This window comes from Cherax quadricarinatus, chromosome 3 (assembly GCF_038502225.1).
Source record: "Cherax quadricarinatus isolate ZL_2023a chromosome 3, ASM3850222v1, whole genome shotgun sequence".
Lineage (NCBI taxonomy): Eukaryota > Metazoa > Arthropoda > Malacostraca > Decapoda > Parastacidae > Cherax > Cherax quadricarinatus.
In genome coordinates this window covers 76,478,280-76,484,279 of record NC_091294.1, presented here as the reverse complement: position 1 = coordinate 76,484,279, position 6,000 = coordinate 76,478,280, and the positions used below count along the sequence as shown (strand labels likewise).

Genomic DNA, 6,000 nt, shown 5'->3' with positions numbered 1-6,000 from the left:
GCGGCATCTCCTGCTACTCTCTCTAGCCTTAACCCCATTCATCACCAAGGATTACGTTTATGCCTTGGTGCTTTTCGCTCTTCCCCTGTCGAAAGCCTCTATGCAGAAGCGAACGTTCCATCCTTATCCGATCGCCGTGATGCCCATTGCCTGCGCTACTATGTACGCTCTCATGATCTCCGCAATCCTTCCATTTATAGAATGGTCACTGATATTAGTAGACATTCTTTATTTGTTCGCCGCCCCTGCTTACTCCGTCCCTTCTCTCTTCGCCTTCATTCGCTCTTGTCTTCTCTTCAACTACCACCTTTCTATGTACATGTAGCATCTCACTTTTCCCTACCCCCCTGGGAAGTTCCAGCTGTTCGAGTCTGTTCTTTCTCCCTCCCTTGCTCGAAAGCCCAACTGTCTACGGTCGCTTCCCGCTCTCTTTTTCTTGACCACTTTCACTCTCATTCTCATGCCATTGCTGTGTACACAGATGGCTCTAAGTCTTCTGACGGCGTAGGATTCGCAGCAGTGTTTCCGGACAGCGTCGTACAAGGGCATTTACTATCTTCAGCTAGTATTTTTACTGCTGAATTATATGCCATCCTTACAGCACTTATCCGTATTGCATCTATGCCTGTGTCATCATTTGTGGTTGTCTCAGACTCCCTTAGTGCTTTACAGGCTATACAAAAATTTGATACACCTCACCCCTTAGTCCTCCGTATCCAACTTTGGCTACGCCGCATCTTTACTAAGCATAAAGATATTGTTTTTTGTTGGGTCCCTGGTCATGTTGACGTACAGGGCAATGAACAGGCAGACACTGCTGCGCGGTCAGCAGTACATGACCTACCAGTTTCTTATAGAGGTATTCCATGTACGGACTATTTTGCTGTAATATCTTCCCACCTTCACACCCGTTGGCAACAACGTTGGTCTACTATGCTCGGCAACAAACTTCAGTCTATTAAACCGAGTATAGGTTACTGGCCGTCTTCTTATCACCAGTGTCGAGGTTGGGAGACTACTCTCTCCCGTCTTCGCATTGGCCATACTCGTCTTACTCATGGATATCTCATGGAGAGGCGTCTTGCTCCTCTCTGTGAGAATTGCCAAGCTCCATTATCAGTCAGCCACATTCTGTTGGACTGCCCACTTTATCAACGAGCACGCAGAATTTACCTCTGTCGTCGTCTTCGCCCCGCTGCTCTCTCTTTACCTTCCCTTCTCGCTGATGGACCCACCTTTCATCCGGACTCTCTCATTGACTTTTTGACAACGACTGACTTACTTCACAAATTCTGATACTTTCAGCCCTTTCTACTTGTATCTCTTGCTACCCTCTACCCCCGTACTATCCCCTGCCCCGCTGTTTTCTGTAACCTGCTGATCATCCCCCCTCCCTTCTGCCATCCAATTCCCTTGCTTCCTTCCCTACCCTGCAGCGCTGTATAGCCCTTGTGGCTTAGCGCTTCTTTTTGATTATAATAATAATAATCCAGACTGAGGGACTGACCACCTCAAAACTTTAAGGGTGATGGACTGATTACATCGTCTTCAAGTATCTTCTGCTTCTATCAACTTTTCTGTACTCGACTGAAGAAGCCTACTGTGTAGGCGAAACGTTTCGAAATAAAGATACGTAACTGTTGCATATGTGTCTAACCTAACAACCTCTGGTTACCTTTGTTCGCTACAAAGTTACCTCTGGTTACCTTTGTTCGCCACAAAGTTACCTCTGGTTACCTTTGTTCGCCACAAAGTTACCCCTGGTTACCTTTGTTCGCCACAAAGTTACCCCTGGTTACCTTTGTTCGCCACAAAGTTACCCTTGGTTACCTTTGTTCGCCACAAAGTTACCCCTGGTTACCTTTGTTCGCCACAAAGTTACCCCTGGTTACCTTTGTTCGCCACAAAGTTACCCCTGGTTACCTTTGTTCGCCACAAAGTTACCCCTGGTTACCTTTGTTCGCCACAAAGTTACCTCTGGTTACCTTTGTCCGCCACAAAGTTACCCCTGGTTACCTTTGTTCGCCACAAAGTTACCCCTGGTTACCTTTGTTCGCCACAAAGTTACCCCTGGTTACCTTTGTTCGCCACAAAGTTACCCCTGGTTACCTTTGTTCGCCACAAAGTTACCCTTTTGTGTTAGTGTGACTTTGTAAATGGTCCAAGTTGGCTCCCTCACTCTTTTGTGTTAGTGTGACTCTGTAAATGATCCAAGTTGGCTACCTCACTCTTTTGTGTTAGTGTGACTCTGTAAATGATCCAAGTTGGCTACCTCACTCTTTTGTGTTAGTGTGACTCTGTAAATGATCCAAGTCGGTCCAAAACGTCGTTATAAGCTCTTCTCTTCCTTATGTGCGGGTTATTTATTGTAGTATCAAGAATATAGGCACCATAGATCACCCTATAAAATTCCAACCTTCCTCAATTATACATTTTGAATATTCATATTAATATGGCAAGTGCTTCCACTTGCCATGTTAATACGAATATTCTACAAGGTATGGCAAAAGTAATAATATTTGTAATGCTGTGGTGGAGTGTGTTTTGCCAAATGTTGCCCAGGGAATTACCGAACTCTTGGACATTAGGGATCAGTGACCCCAGTGAACAAGTGAAGTGGATTGGGACTGATGCAGGCGACTTGTCTGGCACTGCCCTATTATCCAGATAAGCCGAAGCAGCTTAGAATGAGCTGTTTCCCAAGACGGTAATATATGGAGGCCACCCTATCATGAAGGATGATACACAGGCCGAGGGCCGTGACGCTGGCCAGTGGGGTGCTAACCTTTAGACTAGCGTACTAGAAGGTAGTCTCCCCATAAATGATGATACACAGGCCGAGGGCCGTGACGCTGGCCAGTGGGGTGCTAACCTTTAGACTAGCGTACTAGAAGGTAGTCTCCCCATAAATGATGATACACAGGCCGAGGGCCGTGACGCTGGCCAGTGGGGTGCTAACCTTTAGACTAGCGTACTAGAAGATAGTCTCCCCATAAATGATGATACACAGGCCGAGGGCCATGACGCTGACAAGTGCCACGCCGACCTAAACTACAACGATAAGGTCGAGTTTCTCTTTAAATTCAGGAAAGTGGCAAGCATTTTTATCTTATGTTGCTTGATGATTTCTGCCGCTCATCCCGTAATTGCAGTGTATAAAGTGTTAGGTAGGTACGAGATGATCTCTCCTAAGAGACGAACGTCTGCCTGCATGGAGACGGTAGACTACAACCAGCACGATTAGTATTCTTGGGCAATACACGTTGATGATAGGTGAACTGAAACTAGTATACGGCAAAACAGGCACCTGATGAGTGTACCTAATCCCTACCTGAGGTAAACTAACACTAACGCTTATGGTATCATATAGTGAGAATGATGAGAGGCATTGCCTTATGTAGTGAGAATAATGAGATACACTTCATTAATTTCAGATGAAAGCACAGGAGAATTATATAAATGATATATATATATATATATATATATATATATATATATATATATATATATATATATATATATATATATATATATATATATATAATGGGGTCCACCTCTGGTGGGACCCACAGCCTCGGAGAAGTGGATAAAAAGGCTTCAAGGAAGAATACTTGGATTTCTTCCTGAAGCCGTAAGTAGAAAGCTGTAAGCTTTTTTTTGAAAGCTGGCGGCCTTGGATCAACGTGTAGCGCAAGCTGCACGCCAAGGTATTGTCCAGTGTGGGTAGATTGGTATAGCACTGCGTACCTTGCTCCAAGGTTCGTAGGTTCGAGTCTCCTTCAGCCAGAGATCCGTGTTTGTGTGTGTATATATATATATATATATATATATATATATATATATATATATATATATATATATATATATATATATATAGTGAGACAAGATTTATAGCGAGTAGTGTTTATAGAGACTGTTTAACAAACAGGTCTACGGGCCATTATAGTCCTGGATAATAATTATAGTGAATTGTGTAGTGTTGTAATTATAGTGAAGGTGTTGTGTTGTAATTATAGTGAGGATGTTGTGTTGTAATTATAGTGAGGATGTTGTGTTGTAATTATAGTGAGGATGTTGTGTTGTAATTATAGTGAGGATGTTGTGTTGTAATTATAGTGAGGGTGTTGTGTTGTAATTATAGTGAGGATGTTGTGTTGTAATTATAGTGAGGGTGTTGTGTTGTAATTATAGTGAGGATGTTGTGTTGTAATTATAGTGAGGATGTTGTGTTGTAATTATAGTGAGGATGTTGTGTTGTAATTATAGTGAGGATGTTGTGTTGTAATTATAGTGAGGATGTTGTGTTGTAATTATAGTGAGGATGTTGTGTTGTAATTATAGTGAGGATGTTGTGTTGTAATTATAGTGAGGATGTTGTGTTGTAATTATAGTGAAGGTGTTGTGTTGTAATTATAGTGAGGGTGTTGTGTTGTAATTATAGTGAGGATGTTGTGTTGTAATTATAGTGAGGATGTTGTGTTGTAATTATAGTGAGGATGTTGTGTTGTAATTATAGTGAGGATGTTGTGTTGTAATTATAGTGAGGGTGTTGTGTTGTAATTATAGTGAGGATGTTGTGTTGTAATTATAGTGAGGGTGTTGTGTTGTAATTATAGTGAGGATGTTGTGTTGTAATTATAGTGAGGATGTTGTGTTGTAATTATAGTGAGGATGTTGTGTTGTAATTATAGTGAGGATGTTGTGTTGTAATTATAGTGAGGATGTTGTGTTGTAATTATAGTGAGGATGTTGTGTTGTAATTATAGTGAGGATGTTGTGTTGTAATTATAGTGAGGGTGTTGTGTTGTAATTATAGTGAGGATGTTGTGTTGTAATTATAGTGAGGATGTTGTGTTGTAATTATAGTGAGGATGTTGTGTTGTAATTATAGTGAGGATGTTGTGTTGTAATTATAGTGAGGATGTTGTGTTGTAATTATAGTGAGGATGTTGTGTTGTAATTATAGTGAGGATGTTGTGTTGTAATTATAGTGAGGATGTTGTGTTGTAATTATTGAGGATGTTGTGTTGTAGTGAGGATGTTGTGTTGTAATTATAGTGAGGATGTTGTGTTGTAATTATAGTGAGGATGTTGTGTTGTAATTATAGTGAAGGTGTTGTGTTGTAATTATAGTGAGGGTGTTGTGTTGTAATTATAGTGAGGATGTTGTGTTGTAATTATAGTGAGGATGTTGTGTTGTAATTATAGTGAGGATGTTGTGTTGTAATTATAGTGAGGATGTTGTGTTGTAATTATAGTGAGGATGTTGTGTTGTAATTATAGTGAGGATGTTGTGTTGCAATTATAGTATATATGTACAGCATGTATATGACTTTAGTGTGAGGATTATGTATATTTTTGGTTAGTTTTATTGGTAACTAGCAGTTATCTGTCATCCTACTCAGAGTTTTAGCAGTCAACGCCCTCTATCATCCCGGGGAAGAACTGCTGGTGTTTACCTACTAGCCAGAGTAGCTAGTAAAGCCACTTTGCTTCCGTCTCTCCTCTCGGTAAGTAGTCCTCGGGATTGATCATTTTAATAATAATAATCTTTAAGTCTACAAGTACATGATACAACTTATAAATACCATAGTTGACATCAATGACATACTACTGTATAAAAAGCCCTTTATTATGCAGAGCATTTCCCGCAAATTAGGTTAATTTTCTCCCCAGAATGCGACCCACACCAGTCAGCTAGCACCCAGGTACCTATTTGCTGCTAGGTGTCTTAAGGAAATACTTTCCCACTGTTTCCTCCCGTTTCGCCTACACAGTAGGCTTCTTCAGTCGAGTACAGAAAAGTTGATAGAAGCAGAAGATACTTGAAGACGATGTAATCAGTCCATCACCCTTAAAGTTTTGAGGTGGTCAGTCCCTCAGTCTGGAGAAGAGCATTGTTCCATAGTCTGAAACAATATGGATTTGAAGTGACAGGATGGAGCCTTATATAACACCAGGAGGTGAGACGTAGGTCACTAGAACCTGTCGGTATTTTAT

At 41.1% G+C, this 6,000-nt stretch overlaps 1 protein-coding gene across 1 annotated transcript in view; it reads left to right on the top strand.

Annotated features, from left to right (window-relative positions):
- Positions 1 to 5,410: 5,410 nt before the first annotated feature.
- LOC128706633 (uncharacterized) overlaps positions 5,411 to 6,000 on the top strand; it is a 46,431-nt gene continuing 45,841 nt past the window's right edge. The window contains exon 1 of the mRNA XM_053801583.2: positions 5,411 to 5,510. The gene's annotated coding sequence lies outside the window, so the exon portion shown is untranslated. The remainder of the gene's footprint in view (positions 5,511 to 6,000) is intronic.